This window comes from Choloepus didactylus, assembly GCF_015220235.1.
Source record: "Choloepus didactylus isolate mChoDid1 chromosome 23 unlocalized genomic scaffold, mChoDid1.pri SUPER_23_unloc3, whole genome shotgun sequence".
Lineage (NCBI taxonomy): Eukaryota > Metazoa > Chordata > Mammalia > Pilosa > Megalonychidae > Choloepus > Choloepus didactylus.
Window position 1 is genome coordinate 971,341 of NW_023637597.1, and position 23,996 is coordinate 995,336.

The 23,996-nt window shown below is 43.2% G+C and overlaps 1 pseudogene; it reads right to left on the reverse strand.

The window, feature by feature from the left end:
* Positions 1–5,658: 5,658 nt before the first annotated feature.
* Positions 5,659–23,996, reverse strand: LOC119525027 (annotated as a pseudogene).

A 23,996-nucleotide genomic window follows, 5' to 3' on the forward strand; every position in this document is an offset into this window, starting at 1 on the left:
CCCAAATCCATCTACTGCCAATTCTCACAAAAAGGATGGGTGGGTAATGTCTAGAAAACCCAAGGTTCAGCAAAAGTAAAATTTTTGATCCCCTTGGGTTCAAAGAAAAGAAATCCCTGAACTTAAACAGAGTTGACTCTTCAGACATAAGAGATTAGGTTGATTTCGCAGGCGAGTCTCCTCGAGCATCCCAGTGGACAAGCTCCAAAAGGGTCAGAACATCATTTCAATAGTAAACACATGCCTCTCATTCAAATAGCAAATGCACATGCTTCAAATATATTATTTAACTCGTATTAATGAGGGGACAAGTATGATGGTAAACCTTAGTCAAGAGTATTTTACAAGGCAGTATTAAAACTGGGAATGGTTACCATTTAATAAACATTCAGTATTGGAGGCAAATGGGTTAATATCCTACAGGGTTATATCACCTTATATTTTATATTTATCTTTTCATCTGACAAAACAGTGCACATTAACATGAGTCCATTTACATGAGAAATCCAGAGAAGGACATCTGGATTCTGTGCATTCTTTGTCTGATACTTGGCATCCAGCCTTCCCTAAAGTGGAATATATTCTCCCCCTGTCAATTTGTCAGGCATCCTTCAGGCTTCATACTTCCGACATGCTGCCTCAGCCCCTCTTTCCTTACAGCCCCAGTGCCACTTTTAGATCACACTGAACCCATCAGGAAAATCCTTGCACTGACAACCCCAACATCTTCTCTGGATTCCTAAGACACTTGCCATATTAACCACCTCCTCCTTTCTGAATTCCAATTGCTTGGCTCTTGAGAGCCATCTTTTCTTGTATCTCCTTGTACATCTCTGAGCTACTCAGCCTATAGCTTCTTTGTGAGATTCTCTTCCTCTTCATCAATTCCATGTAATCTTTTAATTATGCCATTTATCTGCTTAGCTCTTCTGTTGTCCCTGGTTCCCTCCTCCTGAGGCCCCAGCAAACTTTATCTTTCCAGACACATGAGGACAGCTGTGTCCTGCCTGGCCTCCATTCCTCCAACAGTGCAGGGAAGGAAAGGAGGCACCTGTACAAATCAACACCTGAATAAAAGGAACCATCTCCATTGTGACCCAGGGAACAGCCAAGGGGACCATGGGCAGTTTCACCCCTGAGGAGCTTGAGTCCAGATTTATAATTGTCCTTATGGAATATAAAGGCCCATAAAGTGGCCTCTGGCCCAACCCTAAGGCAGGGAGTCAGTGGGCAGAGCAGTAGGAAGGCAGGAGCTGTCCCTTTTGGGCTAAGGTCACCAAGTCACTCACAACTGAACAAGTTCCAGGTCACCAGGGGGCAAACAAATACCTTCTTGAGAGCCCTGGGGGTGATCAGAGCTGGGGGCATCCACCTGCACTGCCCGGTGTTGTCTGCCAGGGTTCACAGGGCTGCAGCTGAGCCCTCCCCAACCCTGGGTCCCAATTGCCCTGCCCATCCCCCATCCCCACCTTTCCTCACCCAGAAAGGCCAAACCCAGGACCCAATGTGGGGATCAGAAAGCTGGGGGATCTCATTAGCATGGATGGAACCTCTGATCCCTCCATGTATGAAGAGGGTCTGGGAGAGACCTTGAGGAAGCTCTACTTCAGCTGTGGGGACAGAGAAGGCAGGACTCAGGGTCATCACCAACATGGCCCTGTCCCCTCTCCTCCTCACCCTTGTAGCTCACTGCACAGGTGACTAAGCTTCTCATGTGCTGCTGAATTGCGGGCAACCCTTTGGGCTGTACACCATGCCCCCTCCTCATTATGAAGGCTGAGCTGTTCTAACATAGTGAGAGTATTTTAGGTTGTGCTTCCAAATAGGTTTAAATCACTGTGGAAATGTGACTGGATGTGGGACCAGGGAAAAGGGCCTTGGGGAACCACATGGAAACCTACTTTCTCCTCTTGCCTCTAGAACAGAATCACCATCTCTTGTGAGTCTGGGCCCAGGTAGTGCTGACTCAGCTGCCCTTGGTGTCTGGGGCTCTGGGCCAGAGGGACACCATTTCCTGCTCTGGGAGCAGCACCAACATTGGGGATGATTATTCTGTGCACTGGTACCAACAGGTCCCATGAATGGTCCCCAAACTCCTCAACTATAGTAAAAATAATCAACCCTTGGGAATCCCCAATTTCTTCTCTGGCTCCAGGTCTGGTAACTCAGGCTCTTTGAGCATCTCAGGCCTCCAGCCTGAGGATGAGGCTGCTTATCACTCCCAGCCTGTGACAAGGGCCTCAGTGCTCACACAGTGCTCTAGGCCCATGGGGAACAGAGTCAGAGCCCTGCCCCTGCCCAGTGAGGCTGGTCACCCCTCTGATGGCAAACACCAGTGGAGGGTGACTTTGGCTTCTCTAAGTGTCAGCATCCCAGGGCCTGAAGGTCAGAGCACACAGCAAATTTACAGGGTCAATGACAATGGCTCCTTCTCATTATTTTGTCCCCACACTTCACTAGCATTTATTATTTTCAGACTTCTTGTTTTGTCCAATCTACTCTATGCAGCACAATCTTCTTGTCATTTATTTTTCATTTTCCTAACTACAAATGAGGGCAAATATCTTTTTTTATGCTTTTATGACTATTACATATTTTTTCTTCTTTGAAATGCCTGTTTATGTCTTTTATCCATCTGTTTTTCCCAGTAGGGTTTTAGTCTTTTTTCTTATTGATTCATATTAAAACTGATTTCCCTAAATGAAATTATTCTTAAATATAAGAAAAAATTCCAACAAATTACTTTGAAACCCAATAGTTTTCAAGACCTTATAGAAATTCTGTAAAGCACTAAGTGTTATCTATTTAAAATGGTCTTCAGCAAAAGAATGTCCAGCTCTGATTAAACATTTTGTTCAAAATTAAAAAGCAGATTGAACCATATATTTAAGTAGCAAGAAATATGTTTTTTTACAGACCTAGAGCAAATGGTAAGCCTTCATCTTTCCTTCTTATTTAAGAAAAAACAGCTGTATTATTTGTGATTTTCATACTGTAAATTTCACAAATTTAAAGTGTAAAATTCAATGGTTTTTAGGATATTTATGGTTTTGTGCAGCCAGCCTCATAATATAATTTTGGAACCTTCTGATCACCCAACAAAGACACTCCATTCCCATTTGTTCTCATTCTCTCATCTCCCTCCTCCTATTCCCAGCCGAGATAATCATTATCCTACTTTCTATCTATACAAATTTAACAATATGGGCATTTCTTATAAATGCACTTACATAATATGTGATCCTTTGTGACTGGCTTCCTTCACATCATTTTTTCACAGACAGTTTTTAAGGGTCATCTAGAGTGTAGCATGAGTCAATCTCCATTGCTGTGTGTGTGTTTGTGTGGGTGTGCCTTTTTTTACAATGCCAACCTTATTTATTTCTCTGGAGAAATATGGAAAGAAAGCCCTGCATAGTGAAAGGAAAACAATTACTGCTCCTTTTATTCATGAAGAAAAAAATGAGGCTGAAGTTGTTTTTAAGAAATTGATTTTATAGCTGAGAGGTTAGGATGAATGTGTGGGTAAAGTTAGCACATATGGATACTAGAGATACAGGTTATTTTGTCAGTTCCCAGTGTCCAACTCAGACCAGAATTTTTAGAGAACCCAGTTTGCTTTCAGGGGTGGGGGAGAGGGGCTGGGGAGGGGGTGGGTCTCACCAAGGCAGGATGTCAAGGAATTTCAGGTGGAGGAAGGCAGCAGTCAAGCAAGATTTCCAAAACTTCCAAGATTTCTTTCAGTCATAATTGTGTAAGGAGAAGGAAAATAAACAAATCCAGGCAAGCCAGTCTCGCTGGCAGTGTGCATGCACATCCGGAGAACAAAATACCAGTCTCAAGAAATAACATCTGTGCTCACAGACATAGGGGACTGGTGGTTTGATGGGCTGAGCCCTCTACCACAGGACTTGCCCTTGGGAAGACTGTTGCTGCAAAGGAGAGGCTAGGCCTCCCTATAATTGTGCCTAACAGCCTCTTCCCGAATGCCTCTTTGTTGCTCAGATGTAGCCTCTCTCTCTAGCTAGGCCAACTTTGCAGTTGAAATCACTGCCTCCCCTCTATGTGGGATCAGACACCCAGGGGAGTGAATCTCCCTGGCAACATGGAATATGACTCCTGGGGAGGAATGCAGACCTGGCATCATGGGATAGAGAACATCTTCTTGACCAAAAGGGGGATGTGAAAGGAAATGAAATAAGCTTCAGTGGCAGAGAGATTCCAAAAGGAGCTGAGAGCTCACTCTGGTGGGCACACTTATGTACAATATAGACAACCCTTTTTAGGTTCTAATGAATTGGAATAGCTAGCAGTAAATACCTGAAACTATCAAGCTACAACCCAGAACCCATGAATCTTGAAGACAATTGTATAAAAATGTAGCTTATGAGGGGTGACAATGTGATTGGGAAAGCCATATGGACCACACTCCCCTTTGTATAGTTTATGGATAGATGAGTAGAAAAATGGGGGAAGGAAGAAACAAACAAACAAAAAAGGTACCCAGTGTTCTTTTTTACTTGAATTGCTCTTTTTCACTTTAATTTTTATACTTGTTATTTTTGTGTGTGTAGTAATGAAGGTGTCAGGCATTGATTTTGGTGATGAACGCACAACTATGTGATGGCAATGTGAACAATTGAATGTATGAATGTATGCTTTGTTTTGTATGACTGCATGGTATGTGACTGTATCTCAATAAAATGAATAAAAAAAAAGAAATGACATCTGTCCTAACCCCGTGTCTGCTGACTGCATGCAGGGCCTTGGAAACACTCACATGTGCCATCTCAGCAGCAGGGGCCCAGGCTGCGCACCGGGCTCTCAGTGGCTCTGGAAGGCAACAGCACGGTGCACAGAAGTGACCTGTTCATCAGCTGGAGTGACGCCTAGAGAAAGGTTGGGAAAAGGGACCAGCAGCCCAACCTCCAGCAGCAAAAAGAGGTAACCACAGAACAGAACAATCTCAACTCTTTTCCAGAGAGAATTTTCTTGGGAAAGAAGTAATTTTCAGGGTCAGAACAGGCCTTTGAGAAGGGGTGGAGGTAGGACTCCTGAAGAAGTCAGTGTTTTCATAGTAACCATTTCCTTGCCATGGCCTATACAAGAGAAGTTTGCTTACGGGCCGGTTTTTAATCACTTTCTCCATATTTCTTCTTATGTGGATTTAGAGTCAGAATCTAGAGGCTGAAAGGCCTCAAAGGACGCCAAGCCCTGCCCCCCACCGTGCAGAGTCCCTCTCTGAGCCCTAGGGCGCTGCAATGTCCCTTAGCTCGCTTCACCGACCGGCTCCGCTCCGCGGCTGCGGCGCCTCCCCTTCGGGGCTCCATCCTCAGGCCGACCAGGGCCGCGTTCCTGGCAGTCACCGCCGGGCCTCGCACCTGGGCTATTCCCTCGGCCCCATCTCAGGGCCTGGTGGGCAGCACAGCGTCAGGCCAACCTCACCCCCACTGCCTGTGCTAGAGGGGTCCCTTCACCCACCCTCCACTCCCACAGACAACGCAAACACCCCAGGGCTAGCGAGGTCTGCGAACTGCCCGCAAGGAGCGGTTCTACCAGGAGTCCAGCATGGGTGCACCGAGGGCAGGAAACTCAGAAGTGCAGACGAAGGGCAGGGGCGGGGGGCGGGTCGGTCTGTGACGGCTCCCGGCAGGCCCCCTAGCCCCCTTCCGCCCCTTTCCCCCAGTTGGGCCGCCCTGCCGCTACCTCCCGGAAGCCCTCCAGACTGTGGGTGTCACCATCTGCGACGAAGAATAGCCCGCCAGGCTGCGCAGCCAGGCAAGTCCAGCGTTGCGCCGCTCGGTGGCTCGCGGCGGCCCCGGCCGCTGGTAGCGCCGCGGAGCGGGCAGGTGCAGGTGCGCTCTGGGCAGCCCGGCCCCGGCAGCAAGCCGCGTCCTCCGCCAGGATCCAGCGCAGCGGCGCCGCCGGCGCAAAGTATAGGCCAAGCGGATAAGCCGGGGTTTCTGCACCCCGCGGGTGTAAGGGGGCGTGACCGTAAAGAGGGTGGGCAGCGGCGGCCCTGGCTGTGGCCGCGACTCATTGTGCTTTTGGGCGCCGTGCCTTGGGCTGCTGTCCGGACCGCCCCTGCGGAGGTGGAGTCGGGGCCCCAGCGACCAGCCCCGTAGGGAGAGAAGTAGGGGCGCAGGGTGAGCTGGGTCGCGGGCCTGCACGTGTCCACGATTGGAAAGAGGATAACGATGAGGATCCAGAGAAGGAGAATGAAGAAGGGGCTGAACAGTGCAGACTTCACAGTGTGCATTCCCCCGCCTATTGGACGCCGAGGCCGCCCCTCCAGCCTCTGAGAGGGGCGAGCCTGGGGACCCCAGCGCGCTGCTGGGACTGCGGCGGGGGTGGCGCCCGCAGTCAGAGAGTGGCGGCGGGCACGCTTTGCCTGGGACCCGGGGTGCTGGCAAGGGCGGGAGCCAAGGGGCTCAGCACTCTGCGTGGGGTTCTGCTCAGGTGCTGGGGCGCTGGGGCGCTGGGGCTACAGAGGAATGGCAGCTCCAGAGCTCACACAGGGCCCAGGAGCAGGGGAAGTGAGACACAAACCCCCTCTGCTCCCTGAATGAGCCTCCCCATTTGTGACCTGAAAAAATAAGATGAAATAGAAGAAAATGAAGGGCTTTGAAGACACTGCTGAGACCTTTACTGAAAACTTGAGTGAAAGAAATGATTCAATTGTTTGCACCAGGAGACTTGAAGAGGAAAAAAGAAACCATTTTTTTCTCTTTTTAGGACATTGCCATATTCAGTCTCATTCCACAGCCTTGAGACTGGTGACCTATTTCAGCTGATAGGTCAGCTTTCTTCTTAACTTGTCATTCAATCACCTCTTCTGAACAACCACCCCTCCTTCTGGAATCTGGGGCTCCCAAATCCCACTATGTTGTAAAGAGCTGCGGCACCAGGAGAGTGGATCAGGGTGAGCTGTGACCCCCAAAGGGGAGTGCTCTGGAATGTCAGAGACTCCAGCTAAGCCTTGGGCCTCAAACCCATCTTGGGTTTGAGATAGCCTCATTGTCAAGGAAACTGCTCAGACCTCCAAGGGGTCGAGCAAAACTCATGGAAACTGAGCTAGGATGGGCCCACAGCAATGATGTGCAGGACCCAAGGGTCCCCAAAAGCCAGGCTTCCTTTCCCATTGGGCCTGGTTCAACTCATCTCCTCCTCTCTTTCCTGAAGATCTGGGAGGACCCAGGGCTGGAAGGGTCCAGGGACAAACAGACAGCAAGGTCTGATGGAAATGTATCAACTCCCCATGATTGTTTTTGGAGATCTGAAGAGACTGAGGGGCACTCAGTCTCCATCAGAGCTCAAGGAAGCAGAGTCCAAACTTCTGCCATGACCTGGCCCATCTTCTCCCCCATTTCCCCACTCTCTACAGGGGAGGGCACCCTCATCTCAGGGGCTGAGGGGTGGGAGACCCACACCCAACTGTGCCCCATGGCTCCCTCTGTCCAGCACTCAGTGTCCTTTCTGCACCCTCCAGTGCCTGTGGCCCAGGTGGGGCTGGTTCAGCCACCCTCTGCCTTGAAGGACCTGAGCCAGATGCCACAGTCACCTCTCTGGAAACAGCAACAGGGTCTGCACTGAAGGGGCTTCTTGTATGCAGCAGACCAGGGCTGTGTCCCCAAGCCCCCAATTAACAGAAACCACTACTGACTCCCAGGGCCCCTAGATCCACTTTCAGGCTCCAGGTGGAGCAGCTCAGCCTCTCTGAGCCTCTCTGGGCTCCAGCCTGAGGACTTGGCTGACTGTCACTGCTCAGAGTGGAGCAGCCTTGGTGCTCACCCAGGGCTCCAGGCCCTCAGGGACAAGAGACACAACCAGCAGCTCCCCCAGCCTCCCCAGGTGCAGGGAACTCAGGGTGCACCTTTGACCTGGACTCAGGAAAGCAAAATGCTTGGTTCCATGTGAAATACACTGAACTATTCAGGCTTTTTAAATGTAATAGAGTTGCATTCAGAAAACAGGCCCACCTGATCCCATATCAAACAGAGAATCTAGTCTCTCTTGGTGAGAAGGTGAGTTTTATTTACAGGTGCACATATAAGGAACTGGAGGAAAAATTTTCCAAGACCAGTTCAAAGTGAGAAAAGGGAGCTTGGGCCTTTATACTCTGAGGAGATAAAGAACTTGCAAGTGTTCAGAGAAAATCTGAAAATAAAAACGTGTCTGCTTCACTCATGTTTGGTCAACACATCCTTTTTTTGATGTTATCTCACTCTGGCAAGCAAAAACAGAAGAGGATTTTATTGCAGTGATAGAAGAGGAACATAGACTTAATGTTTGAGATTACATCACAGCAAGATATTTCAACAAGGGCTTTTAGGCTTAAAATAACTCAAGTCTGGCTAAACTTGCATATAATTGTGCCTGAGAGTCTCCCCCTGAGTGCCTCTTTGTTGCTCACATGTGGCCCTCTCTCTTTCTAACTGAGCCACCTTGACAGGTGAACTCACTTCCCTCCCCCCTATGTGGGACCCTACTCCCAGGGTTGTAAATCTCCCTGACAATGCAGAATATGACTCCCGGGAATGAATCTGGATCTGGCATCATGACACTGAGAGTATCTTCTTGACCAAAAGGGGGATACCAAATGAGATGAAATAGTTTCAGTTTCTGAGAGATTTCAAATGGAGTCAAGGGGTCACTCTGGTGGACATTCTTATGCACTATATAGACAACATCTCTTAGGTTTTAATGTATTGGAATAGCTAGAAGTAAATACCTGAAACTGCCAAACTCCAACTCAGCCATCTGGACTCCTGAAGACAATTATATAATAATGTAGATTACAAGGGATGACAGTGTGATTGTGAAGACCTTGTGGATCACACCCCCTTTATCTAGTGTATGGATGAGTAGAAAAATGGGGATAAAAACTAAAGGACAAATGGGGTGGGATGGGGGGATGATTTGGGTGTTCTTTTTTCACTTTTATTTTTTATTCTTGTTCTGGTTCTTTCTGATATAAGGAAAATGTTCACAGATAGATTGTGGTGATGAATGCATAACTATGTGATCATACTGTGGACAGTTGATTGTATACCATTGATGATTTTATGGTGTGTGAATGTATCTCAATAAAACTGAATTTAATAAAAGAAATAACTCAAGTCTGCTTGAGTGAAATGATCATAATAAACATTTTCCTGCTACTGAAGACTATACTAAGCATTTTCCAGCTAAAGGATTATATTGAACATTTTTCCCAACTATTCAGCTATCATTTGTATGAGGTGACATGCTTGGACCTGCAGGATTAACAAATGCCTACAGGTGACATCCTGCTGCATGTATCCAATGTTTCATGTCTATTCTACTTTCCAAAATAATTGAAAAATACAAGATTTAACTAAGGGAATATTCATGTTCTAGATTTTTCTTTATTAATCCAATTGGAGGAGTTGGATTTATACACACATATAGCACAGCTCTCTGACAACAAATAACCATTCACCAGTGTCACCAATAACTACCCACATCTGGTCTTGGCACATGCCCTGACCTGGTGCCAGAGAGCCCTTTCTCCCTCTCTGCCACAGAGATCACCCAGGTCCTCCTGTAGATCCAAATTGATTCATCACATTTGGGTTCAGACTTCTTTACCTTGAACCCTGCCCATCCCTGCCCCCAACAAGCACAGGGAGTTATTTCCCCAGGTGCATATTCCTATTGCCTGCTTTACTCATCCTCTTACTCACCATGGTCAGTGTCTGGCAGAAACAGGGAAGGTTGGAAATTCAGGGACACAGCTGACAGACATTGACATTTTCATAATAATGATAGTCAGTGAAAGAATAGTTTCTAATCAAGATAAACATCCCTGTGTGAGACCATCCCTGTTTCAGTTCAGGACATATGGATGCCCCTTCTTGCTCTACAGTCTTGAGTAGTGACTTTAAGAAAGTATGTGGGGGAGAGAGGGCGGGGCAAGATGGCGGAGTGGTGAGGAGCAGAATTTCGTCTCTCCCCTAGAGCAGCTGGCAATTACCCAAGAACTATATGAAACTGTTTTTGGGGTCTCCAGTAACCAGTCACACATTGGACACAAGTTTGGAATTGGAGGAAAAGCTGAGATCGCAGCGAACATTGTAAGTTTCCCGGACCAGGGGTCTGGTGCCCCTCCCCACCCAGACCTCACAGACTGTCTTGCTGCCAGCTCCCTGAAAGGGGAGGGGGGGGGAACCAAAAAACAGCAATCTGCTGAGGGCAAGAAGGGAGGCTCAACCCAGCCTCAACTGCAGAATTAATTAACAAATTAATTAACTAACTTTGGGAGCTGGGGTGCTAAAGAAGGGCTGGGCTCTGAGAAGTGGGAGCACGTAAAAGCAGGCACCCACTCCCAGACTCCAAAAAAGCCATTTTTTTTTCCTATATTTTGTCCCTTCTGGCTTCTCACTGATCCCTTATCTTTTTGCATTTCAATAGCCCCCAGCAGAGGTGGAACTGAAGTGGTTGGAGAGTAATTATCAGACAATAGCCCAAAGCATATCTTTAAATGCTCTATTCTGACACTGACAAAACTTCCAGGCTGGGGAAAGACTTTTAAAAGAGACTCTTTTTTTTTTTTTTTTTGTTCCCTTTTTTCTTTTTCTTGATTTCTTTTCTATTTTTTTTTTTTTTAATCTAAAACTAATATATGTGGTTATTTTCCATTGGAAAGCCCAGGTTGAGGGACTAGGCTGGGCTTGGGGGAGACAGAGTACCCACAGTGTCTTTGAATTCCATATTCACTACTGAAGGCCTCCACCCCCGTCTTTAATTGGCAACTCAGGCTGACCAAGGAATCTACCTGGAGAGGCCCCAAAGAGGAGAGGGGAGAAGGGAATAGTGCCCCTGAGAGACAACTGGAGTTCTGAGGATTGGGAGAGTGGAGGGAGGTCCAGCTCAACTGGCAGTCCTCCTTCTGGGAATTCAGACCCCAGGGGCTGGAATTCAGATTCCTGCTTCAGTCAGCCACGCCCCTGACAGGATCAGAGTCACCAGGAGAACTAAAGGCTCCACACCTCCTTACACTGGTGGGGGAGCTGCGGGCTGGCCAGCGCCACCTGCTGGACAGGAGAGGAAAAGCACCAATTCTAAAGGCCTCATAGGAGGGTCTCATTCTCAGGAAAACTCCATACCCTCCCAATGAGACCTGGGCCTCACTAGACTGGGAAAATCTGACTAGGGTCGACCATATCTGAGGAGACCCACACACAAAAAGGTTACATAGAGGCAGAGCAAGAAACAGAAAAAACAAGAGGGGAAAAATTCTGATCAACTAAATAGAACCTAAGTTAGAGGTCTAGAATAAGTTGAACTGAATAACAGAGGCCAGAGAACAAAGCCAACCAACAAGAAAACCACTAGGTAAAAGACAGAAAACAAGCTCCAAAATAAACTAATCAAGAAAATCAGATGCCTAGACAACTTAAGATAACAAGCCATACCAGGAAACACGAAAACATGGACCAGCCAAAGGAACAAACTAATAGCTCAGCTGAGACACAGGAGTGGAGGCAACTAATGCTAAATAAATTTGATGAAATGAAGGAAGATATAGCAAAAGAGCTGAAGGATATAAAGAAGACACTGGCTGACCATAAAGAAGAATTCATAAACTTAAAAAAAACAAATGGCAGAACTCATGGGAATGAAGGCCACAATGGAGGAGATGAAAAACACAATGGAGGGACACAACAGTAGATTTGAACAGGCAGAAGAAAGGATCAGTGAACTGGAAGACAGGTCATTTGAATTCATACACACAAAAGAACAGATGGTGAAAAAAATGGAAAAATATGAGCAGGGTCTTAGGGAACTGAGTGACAACATGAAGCGCACAAATATACGTGTTATGGGTATCCCAGAAGGAGAAGAGAAGGGAAAAGGGGCAGAAAGAGTAATAGAAGACATATTCACTGAAAATTTCCCAACTCTTATAAAAGACAGAAAATTAGAGATTCAAGAAGTACAATGTACCCCAAATAGAATAGATCCCAATAGACCTACTCCAAGACACTTACTGGTCAGATTGTCCAATGTCAAAGACAAAGAGAGGATTCTGAAAGCAGCAAGAGAAAAGTGATCCATCACATACAAGGGAAGGTCAATAAGACTATGTACAGATTTCTCTGCAGAAACCATGGAGGCAAGAAGACAGTGGCATGATATATTTAAGATTCTGAAAGAGAAAAACTGCCAACCAAGAATTCTATATCCAGCAAAACTTTCCTTCAAAAATGAGGGAGAGATTAAAACATTTTCAGACAAACAGACACTGAGAGAGTTTGTGAATAAGAGACCGGCACTACAAGAAATACTAAAGGGAGTGCTACAGGCTGATAGGAAAAGACAGGAGAGAGAGAGAGTTGGAGAAGAGTGAAGAAATGAAGATTATCAGGAAAGGTAAAAGGAGAGGAAAAAATAAGATATGACATATAAATTCCAAGAAACAAAATGGCAGTAGAAAGTACTGCCCTTACAGTAATAACACTAAATGTAAATGGATTAAACTCCCCAATAAAAAGACACAGACTGGCAGAATGGATTAAAAAACAGGACCCATCTATATGCTGTCTACAAGAAACTCACTTTAGACACAAGGACAAACATAGACTGAAAGTGAAAGGTTGGAAAAAGATATTTCATGCAAACAACAACCAGAAAAAAAGTGGGAGTAGCTATATTAATATCAGACAAGTTAGACTTCAAAAGCAAAACAATTAAAAGAGACAAAGAAGGACACTATATATTAATAAAAGGGTCAATTCATCAAGAAAACATAATAGTCATAAATATTTATGCACCAAACCAGAATGCCCCAAAATTCATGAGGCAAACACTGAAATCACTGAAAGGAGAAATAGACACCTCTACAATAATAGTTGGAGACTTCAATACACCACTCTCATCAATGGATAGAACATCTAGACAGAGGATCACTAAAGAAACAGAGATGTTGAATTGTATGATAAATGAACTAGAATTGACGGACATTTATAGAACACTACATCCAACAACAGCAGGATACACTTTTTTCTCAAGTGCTCATGGAACATTCTCTAGGATAGACCACATGTTGGGTCACAAAGCAAGTCTCAACAAATTTAAAAATATTGATATTATGCAAAACACTTTCTCAGACCACAATGGAATGAAGTTGGAAATAAATAAAAGGCAGAAGGTCATAAAATTCACAAACATATGGAGGCTAAACAACACCCTCTTAGAAAACCAGTGGGTAAAGGAAGAAATTACAAGAGAAATTAGTAAATACCTTGAGGCAAATGACAATGAAAACACAACTTATCAAAACTTATGGGATGCAGCAAAGGCGGTGCTGAGAGGGAAATTTATTGCCCTAAATGCCTATATTAAAAGAGAAGAGAGAGCAAAAATTGAAGAGTTAACTGCTCACCTGGAGGAATTAGAGAAAGAACAGCAAACTAACCCCAAAGCAAGCAGAAGGGAAGAAATAACAAAGATTAGAGCAGAAATAAATGCAAGTGAGAACAGGAAAACAACAGAGAGAATCAACAAAACCAGAAGTTGGTTCTTTGAGAAAATCAATAAAATCGATGGACCACTGGCTAGGCTAACAAAAAAAAAGAGAGAGCAGATGCAAATAAATGCAATCAGAAATGGGAAAGGAAATATAACTACTGACCCTGCAGAAATTAAGGAGATAATGAGAAGATACTATGAGCAACTATATGCTAATAAACTAGACAACTTCGATGAAATGGACAACTTCATAGAAAAGCATAAACACCCAACATTAACTCAAGAAGAAATAGATGACCTCAACAAACCAATCACAAGTAAAGAGATTGAGTCAGTCATCAAAAAGCTCCCAAAAAGGAAAAGCCCAGGAACAGATGGTTTCACATGTGAATTCTACCAAGCATTCAAGAATGAATTAGTATCAATCCTGCTCAATCTCGTCAAAAAAATTGAAGAAGAGGGAAAGCTACCTAACTCTTTCTATGAAGCCATCATCACCCTAATACCAAAACCAGGCAAAGATACTACAAAAAAAGAAAATTATAGACCAATTTCTTTAATGAATATAGATGCAAAAATCCTCAACAAAATACTCGCAAATCGAATCCAGCAGCACATTAAAAGAATTATACACCACGACCAGGTAGGATTTATTCCAGGTATGCAAGGCTGGTTCAACACAAGAAAATCAATTAATGTAATACACCACATCAATAAATCAAAGCAGAAGAACCACATGATCATCTCGATTGATGCAGAAAAAGGAATTTGACAAAATTCAACATCCTTTCCTGATGAAAACACTCCAAAGGATAGGAATAGAAGAGAACTTTTTCAATACGATAAAGGCAATATATGAAAAACCCACAGCTAACATCACACTCAATGGGGAGAGACTGAAAGCTTTTCCTCTAAGATCAGGAACAAGACAGGGATACCCACTATCACCATTGCTATTCAACATTGTGCTGTAAGTTCTAGCTAGAGCAATCAGGCAAGAAAAAGAAATAAAAGGCATCCAAATTGGAGAGGAAGAAGTAAAACTTTCACTATTTGCAGATGACATGATTCTATATGTAGGAAATCCAGAAAAATCTACAGCAAAGCTACTAGAACTAGTCAATGAATACAGCAAAGTAGCAGGCTACAAGATCAACATGTAAAAATCTGTAGTGTTCCTATACACAAGTAATGTGCAACAAAAGGAGGAAATCAAGAAAAAAATCCCATTTACAATAGCAACCAAAAGAATCAAGTATTTAGGAATAAACTTAACCAAGGACACAAAAGACCTTTACATAGAAAACTATAAGAAACTGCTAAAAGAAATTGAACAAGACTTGAAAAAATGGAAGAACATACCATGTTCATGGATTGGAAGACTAAATATAGTTAAGATGGCAATTTTACCTAAACTGATCTACAGATTCAATGCAATACCAATTCAAATCCCAACAACTTACTTTACAGAAATAGAAAAACCAATAACTAAATTTATTTGGAAGGGTAAGGTGCCCCGAATAGCCAAAAATGTCTTGAGAAAGAGGAATGAAGTGGGAGGTCTCACACTACCTGACTTTGAAGCATATTACAAAGCTACAGTGCTCAAAACAGCATGGTACTGTCATAAGGACAGATATACTGATCAATGGAATCGAATTGAGTGTTCAGAAGTAGACCCTCACATCTATGGACAACTGATCTTTGATAAGGCAGTGAAGGCGAAGCAACTGGGAAAGAGCAGCCTGTTCAATAAATGATGTTTGGAGAACTGGATATCCATTTCCAAAACAATGAAAGAGGATGTCCATCTCACACCTTATACCCAAATTAACTCAAAATGGATCAAAGACCTAAACATTAGCACCAAGACCATAAAACTCTTAGAAGAAAATGTAGGGCAATATCTTAAAGATCTTGTGAAAGGAGGTGGTTTCTTAGACCTCACACCCAAGGCACGAGCAACAAAAGAACAAATAGACAAATGGGACCTCCTCAAAATTAAACACTTTTGTACATCAAAGGACTTTGTCAGGAAAGTAAAAAGGCAACCTACACAATGGGAGATGATATTTGGAAACCATGTATCACATAAGGGTTTAATATCCCAAATATATAAAGGAATCCTGAATCTCAATAACAGAAAGACAAACAATCCAATTAAAAAACGGGCAAAAGACATGGACAGACATTTTTCTGAAGAGGAAATACAAATGGCTCAATAGCATATGAAAAAGTGCTCAACTTCACTGGCTATTAAGGAAATGCAAATCAAAACCACAATGAGATATCATCTCACACCTACCAGAATGGCCATTATCCAAAAAACAGAAAATGACAAGTGCTGGAGAGGATGTGGAGAAAGAGGCACACTTATTCATTGTGGTGGGAATGTAGAATGGTGCAACCACTCTGGAAGACAGTATGGAGGTTCCTCAGGAAGCTAAATATAGATTTGCCATATGACCCAGCTATTCCATTGCTGGGTATATACTCAGAGGAACTGAAACTTAAGACACAAACAGACATTTGTAGACCAATGTTTATTGCAGCATTATTCACAATTGCCAAGAGATGGAAACAGCCCAAATGTCCATCAAAGGTCAAGTGGATAAACAAACTGTGGTATATACACATGATGGAATATTATGCAGCTGTAAGACAAAGCAAAGACATGGATCATGTAATAATGTGGATGAACCTTGAGGACATTATGTTGAGTGAAGTTAGCCAGAAGCAAAAGGACAGATTCTGTATGGTCTCACTAACATGAACAGACATTAATGAACAAACTTTGGGAGTTAAAAGCTGACAACACAGGCAACCAGGAGATAGAAAGAGGGCAGAGATCAGCCATTTGATGCTGAAGGACTACAGAATGTTTAGGATTGATTGCATAGATCCAGAAATAGATAGCATAATACTGTGTGATGGTAGCACGGTATTGTAAGTACACTGAACAAAGATGTCTGTGAGTAAAGCTGAAAGAGGTGGAACAGGAGAATGTATGACACCAGAGGTAAAGATAGATGATAAAGACTGGGACTGTACAATGTGGCAAAAACTGGAGTCGCCAATGACTGTTACTAAATATACAAATATAAAAATGTTTTTGCATGTGGGAAAGCAAATGAATGTCAACCATATAGAAATTTGAAAAAGGGATGGTATTCAGGAAAAAACATAATCAAAGCAAACTGGAGTCTATGGTCAACAGTAACATTGTAATATACCTCCATTAAATGTAACAAAGGTAATATGCCAATGCTAAATGTATATCAGAGGGGGATATAGGGGAGTAATATGGGATTCTTGGTAGTGGTGTTATTTGCTGTCCTTAGTAGTATATTGTATTGTATGACATGTTATTTTTCTTTTTATCATTTTTTCTTATTGCTAAAAAAACAAAACAAAACAATTTTTCTTGTAGTAATCAATATGTTCAAGTGCTGATTGTGGTGATAAATGTACAACTTTATGATGATACCATGAACAACTGATTGTACACTGTGGATAAATGTATGGTATGTGAACATAACTCTATAAAATTGTAGGAAAATATATATATAGGAGTAAAAGTGCTGGAGAAAACATGGTGAGAGGGATGATGCCTCACCAATATGTACTAACTACAATGTGTAAACTCAGAATTGATTCTTAGAACATAGCCTAACGTGGACACAATAATTGTAATAGTCCCTAGATTGTAAGCTCTTACAGCAGTTAACTCTATCCCTGAATTGTAAGGCCTATCTCTAAACTTTGAGATGCTGATCCCCTAGCGTATAACCTGATTGGTCTCTGGAACAATGCGTATCTCTGAGACACCTGAAACTCAGAGCTAGAGCTCGGCAGATATGAATGTCAGTATTAGTGCATACAGCCACTGTCAAAAAAAAAAAAAAAAAAAAAAAGCTGAAAATGAGTGCAGACTTCAATTAGTGATATGAATGAAGCAGGTGTGGTTAAGACCAGGGCAAGCCAGGCCAAAGGGTAAAGGTTGAAACTGATTGTGTTTTAAAACTTTAACTTTCATATGAGACTAAGAGAATAGATATCTATTTGGTACAGGATCTAAATTTTCTAAACGGTACAACTCTGCAGTCAATTTGTTCAAACACCACAATTGCATGGAACTTTGAATAGGAAGTGAGATACAGTAGGTTAGTATAGGCTGCAGTGAAATAGAGAGACATCCTAGAGTAATTTGGGCAGATAATAAAAAATATATTTACAGCCTCCCCCTCCCCAGCCCCGAGGATCTGGGGGAAGGTGCGGATGTGTTGGACATCCTCACCTGGACTGGTGTTGATGTTGTCACAAACATTGGGACTGGTGGTTTGATGTGCTGTGCCCTTGAGCATGGGACTTGCCCTTATGAAGCTCATTACCACAAAGGAGAGTCTAAAGTTGTATGTAATGGTGCCTAAGAGTCTCCCCCTGAGTACCTCTTTGTTGCTCAGATGTGGCCCTCTCTCTCTCTAACTGAGCCATCTCGACAGGTGAACTCGCTGCCCTCCCCCCTACGTGGGACCCGACTCCCAGGGGTGTAAATCTCCCTGGCAACGCAGAGTATGACTCCCGGGGATGAATGTGGACCCGGCATCATGGGACTGAGAGTATCTTCTTGACCAAAAGGGGGATGCAAAATGAGACGAAGTAGTTTCAGTGGCTGAGAGATTCCAAATGGAGTCGAGAGGTCACTCTGGTGGACATTCTTATGCACTATATAGATAACACCTCTTAGGCTTTAATGTATTGGAATAGCTAGAAGTAAATACCTGAAACTACCAAACTCTAACCCAGCAGTCTGGACTCCTGAAGACAATTATATAATAATGTAGATTACAAGGGGTGACAGTGTGATTGTGAAGTCCTTGTGGATCACACCCCCTTTATCTAGTGTATGGATGAATGGAGGAATGGGGATAAAAACTAAAGGACAAATGGGGTGGGATGGGGGGATGATTTGGGTGTTCTTTTTTCACTTTTATTTTTTATTCTTGTTCTGGTTCTTTCTGATGTAAGGAAAATGTTCAGAGATAGATTGTGGTGATGAATGCATAACTATGTTATCATACTGTAGACAGTGGATTGTATATCATGGATGATTGTATGGTGTGTGAATGTATTTCAATAAAACTAAATTTAATTAAAAAAAAAAAAAAAGAAAATATGTGGGTGAAAGGTTGACATTCTGCACATGGGTTTATTGGAATCCCAGAGGCCAGAGGATGTTTGCCTTGTGGCCAGCAGAGGGCACTGTGGGCTGCCCTGAGAGTGAGGGTGCTGGGCCTGACAGCTGGTCAACCACTCAGCTGGCTCCAGGGCAGTGGGGTCAATGGTGTCCTCACTAATGTGAGCCTTTCCTGCACCTGTGATGCACACTGTGACCCCCATGAGCTCCTGTGTCTGGCACCCTCATGCTATTCCATCTGAATTAGTTCACTGCCTTCTTTTCCTTTACTTTTTTCTGGTCCAAGCAAGGGCTGGTAGACAGCAAGAAGCCAGGAGGTGTTTGCATGGAGTAAGTCAGCTTCCATGGAAGTCTGGCCAGGGGATGAGACTGTGCTTGGGGACAGAGGCACCTCACTGCAGCCTCAGAAGAAAGAGTTTGAGGCCTCCTCATCAGGCTCCATGTTTTTAGACAGGGTTTAGGGAAAAGGGTCCCTGGGATCACACAGAAACTCCCTTTCTCTTCCTGCCTCAGAGAACCAGGGTCCTGTCTAGGCCTGCCAGAGCCTCCTGCTCACAGGCCCATGTGGTGTCCTGACAGTTACTTCCTTCCAGGGCTCCCCCAAGGGGCACAAAGTGTAGCCCTGCCCCTCAGCCTCTTCTAACCATGAGATCTTCAGCTTAGGGAAAAGGGGAGCAGAGAAGAGGTGGGGCCTAATTTACATGAGCAGCCCCTCCTTTGGTGGGGCCACTAGGGAGGGAATAAGAGCAGCCCAGGTCCACTGGGGGCCTCAGGGGCTGTGTCCACCATGGCCTGGACCCCTCTCCTCCTCCTGCTCCTCTCCCACTGCACAGGTAGGGATAGGCTGCAGACACCCAGGGAAGACCCCCCCAGCCTACATCAGCCCCTTTCAGACCTGCAGGAGCTTCACCCTGGTCCATGCCTGGTCACCCATGAGTGTCTGTGTTTGCAGGTTCCCTCTCCCAGCCTGTGGTGACCCAGCTGCCCTCCCTCTCTGCATCCCCAGGATCCTCTGTGAGACTCCCCTGCACCCTCAGCAGTGGCTTCAACATGGGTGAATACACAATACACTGGTACCAGCAGAAGCCAGGGGGCCCTCCCTGGTATCTCCTGAGCTACTACTCAGACTCAGGCTCTGGGGTCCCCAGCTTCTTTTCTGGATCCAAAGACATCTCAAGCCAATGCAGGCCTTTTGCTCATCTCTGGGCTGCAGCCTGAGGATGAGGCTGACTACTACTGTGAGATTTGGCACAGCAGTGCTTGTCACAGTGACACAGGCAGGGGAGGAGGTAGGACAAAACCCCAGGCCCCACAGGCGATGTCCTATGACTCTTATATTGGTGATGTGAAACTATATTTACTCTTCTTTCTATAAAATATTCCCCATTCAGAAAACATCTCTTAGATTGTCACTAAATACATATAAAGACTTAAGAATGTATCCTTGCACCAACACACACAATGTACAGAATCTGAGAAGAATTTGCTGCTAATTCCATATGGCCATGGCATTCTGTGGAATCATGACATTAAAAGATATACTTAGATTACTTTTAAACTTAAAACAACCATAGGAAAGTCAAGAGAGAAAAAAATCTGTTTACAATAAGAACAAATTGTGTAACATCCACAAAAAAATCCTGACTGGAAAGTTATAATATAAATATGAACAAAACACAACTTTTACCTAAGGAGATAAAGTCTCATTCATAAAATAGAGAACACTGTTACACTATTTGCTGCTAAATATTAAGTCTAGTGTAGCTGTTAGTTTCTCCCAAATCACTAATATGAATTAAATTCCTATCAACATTCTAAAAGCTTTGAATATCTTTTTGAGTGATTGCTGAATTGCCATCTGTTGAACAAGCCTGAGCAAATTTTCCTTCCTGGAAAATACCCAGCCCCCCCAGGCAGCTTCCATGAAAAGGCCTCCATGGTCTTCAAACCAGCACAGTGGCCCCTCATCTCATAGTTGACTGATGGAAAACATGTATGAGCTTTTTCCAGAATCTCCTGTGTTGGTGCTAACCCCATAGGGTGTAGTTTTTGCACATGATTGCAAATCCAGTAGCCTCTCTTGAAGTGAGAAACTGTTTAGTAATCAAGCATGGTGTGTCAGAATCACAAAAGGTAGAAGCCAGCCCATTGATGTTTGGAAATAGAAAGTGATCTTGGGAGGGGGAAATAAGCAGTGGAGCTCTCAGGCCTTTCAGCAATGGTGTCATCCTCCCCTGTGACCAGCAGGGGGTGATGTGGGACTGCCCTGGGGTTCCTACACTGGGATCAGTAAGGACCATTCTATCAAAGAGGCCTGGCCTGGGGGGCTGGTCCCTGTGCTCACTGATGGGGACTCAGCAGCTTTGTCCTCTCTGCCTGGCAGAGTCCCCTGAGCAAGGAGCTTTGTGTCATCTCAGCAGCTGCTTCCTCCCAGGGCTCTCCCAAGGAGCAATTTCTCTTGTATATGATATTCTTAGAGGTAATAATGCATGACCTTATGTTACAAACTGTTGAACTATGTATTTGACATATAAAATATGTACAATATTGATATCAAACATTGCTTTGAAATTTAGCCTATAAATATTTAGTATAATTTTCTTTGGCCACAAATGTTTTGACTAAGTAGTGCCACTTGTGTCAGGATTTTCTTCTGTGCCATTTAGCAAATAACTGTTTTTAGTCTATGCAACTAGCAACATTCTGTGATCTTCTATTTGAATTAATTAATATGTTACAGTTGTCTCCCTTTAAATTCATGGGGATTCTTCTGGAAGCCAGTCTAGCAAACTTAGAGGAATGGCCCTAAGGAAATTTATTTCTCTTTAGAGTAAAAACCAACATTTTCAAGGCAAGCCATTGAACCTACTACAGACAATAATGTGTACTATCTCAAACCTCCAAAGTTTGCAGCTTTGGGACCATAATTTCTGCCTTTTAGTGTGGAAGTTGCATAAAATTGGGTAGGTAAATTTTCAGTCCCTTGTGCCTCCCAAATAAAAGAACTAGTTATTGTAAATTAAGACTTGCAGACATGAGGTAGACACTGTCCTGCATGTTTTGCAAAAAAGGTGACATTTTCCAGTCAAGCTCATGCCATTCATTTTCCTGTTGCTGACAACATTCTATAAAATGTTGTATAAAATATTGTATAGAATGCCCAAAGGGGACCAAATGATTATTTACATACTTTGAATTACTTTGCATGGTCCCATTTGAGATAATAATAATAATAAAAAAAGAATTGGTAAAAGAATTATGTTTTCCACAACAAAAACTTTAAATGATTTTTTGATATTCTGATCTTATGAATTTGACCAGTTATATAAAATGTCTTGCATTCTTGCACACAAAAAAGTATTTCTTAGATTGAGAAATGGTAAAAAAAATCATTTTAATTTTGTAAACTTTATTATAATTAAATACACTATAGTAAAAATAAAAGCTTTTTATTTATACCACTGAACCCATTAGAGACCAAAACTTTCTAACAATAACAAAGAAAGATTTGCTCAGTATTCAAAATTCACAAGTATAATTCTTAATTCTTGATTAATTGTACAATATAAGACATGATACAACAAGTACATAGTATAGTATGTGTTAAAGGACTCCCAAATCTACAATGAAATGAAGCATGAAAAACTGAATTTTTTGCACAGGTATACTTTGAATATTTTACATCTTTGACAAAATAACTTGTTACATATGCAAAATTTGTGTATAACAAAATAAACAGATTTCAGCTATGATAGACCTCTCAAAACCCAGATTTATTAGATTCATTTTTCAAAAGGCTAATGTTTTCTTGTTGGTCCTTTCCATTTTAGAGAACACATTGTAGCAGTCATGCTCATTTTTCTCCACAGACTCTAGGAAAAGCCTCTGGATCTGGGTGTTATAATCAGTCAGTGCATCTGTGCAAATGCTGTGAGTCACCCCCATTCATGGAGCTGCTGGAAGAAAAGACAGTGAATGAAGGATCACGGCCTATTGTCAGTCATGGAAGACTTTGACAAACTTTACTGCTCTGTGAAATGCTACTCAATATTTTCTTTAAACTCAAGGAGTGATTGCCAAATAGTCAATAATCAAGTAAGAAAATCAATTATAACTTGATTGATATTTTCTCATCAATATCTCACTTCATAAGAATGCACATTAAATAAAATCCAAGTGTTGGGGCCAAGTATGCAGGATTTTGTAAATTGCCTTCATAAATGAAAAAAAAAAAAAAAAAGTAGAACATTTGAACCTTTGTTGATGCGGACAAATTTAGAGCTGCCTTTCAATCTATGCATAAACATTTTAGCTGAGTGTTAATAATAATGAGATGATGCAAGAGGTAGTGAGTTTACTTAATTTGGGCAGATATAATGGTTTTGAAACTGTTAAGCTTTTGTTTCAAAGTCAAATCAACTCTCCTAGGAAAGTGAACCAATTTTGTCCATGTGAATTTGAATGTTAAAGGAAACAATACTTTATTACTGTAGGCAATTATTGGAAAAATTTTAAATATGGTTGGTTAAACAACTTGGATATGTACATCTATTTGAATACCAGAAAATTTTCTGAACCCTTAAAACTCAATCAAGTATTTCCATTAAAAATTAGTGTACAAATTGAAAAGAGAGACAAATATACAATATACATCAAATTTCATACTTAGTGTGACAAAAAGGTGGTAAAATATCTCATGAACAACTTTGTATTGATTACATGGGAAATCATACTGTTTTTTAATATATTATGTTAAATAAAATATATTATTAAAATTCATTTAACTGTTTTTATTTTTTTATGTGGTGAGGAGACCCTTCAAGTTCAGATGAGGCTCACACCATCTTGCTATAGGGCAGTGAGGGTGCAGATGTCCTCTGATGAGAGGTGCCTTGGGGTCACCTGGAGGAGGGAAGGTGGGTCTGGGGTCTCCTCCACCAGCAGGGGGCAGCAGTGCTGCACTTGGGAATATCTAGGAGAAGCTGGAGCTGCCCAGGTGGAACCTACTCACAAAGGAGCACTGAGGTGGGGGGTCCTCAGGTGGCAAGATTCAGTCCTCACCGTGGCAGGCTGGGACCCTCCCTCTACCCCTCAGGCTGTAGCCATCAATTTCTGAGGGACAGACTCAGACAGACCAACCTCTCAGCAGCAGCACTCAGTGGTCACCTGGGCAGGGAATTGGACAGAACCTGGTCCCAGCCATAGGGTCTCATGAAGCAAAGCTTGGGGGCATCTCCACTGGGTCCTGGGCTCCTCTCCTGCTCACCTGCTCACTCTCAACAAAGATTACTTTCTCCAGGTGCAT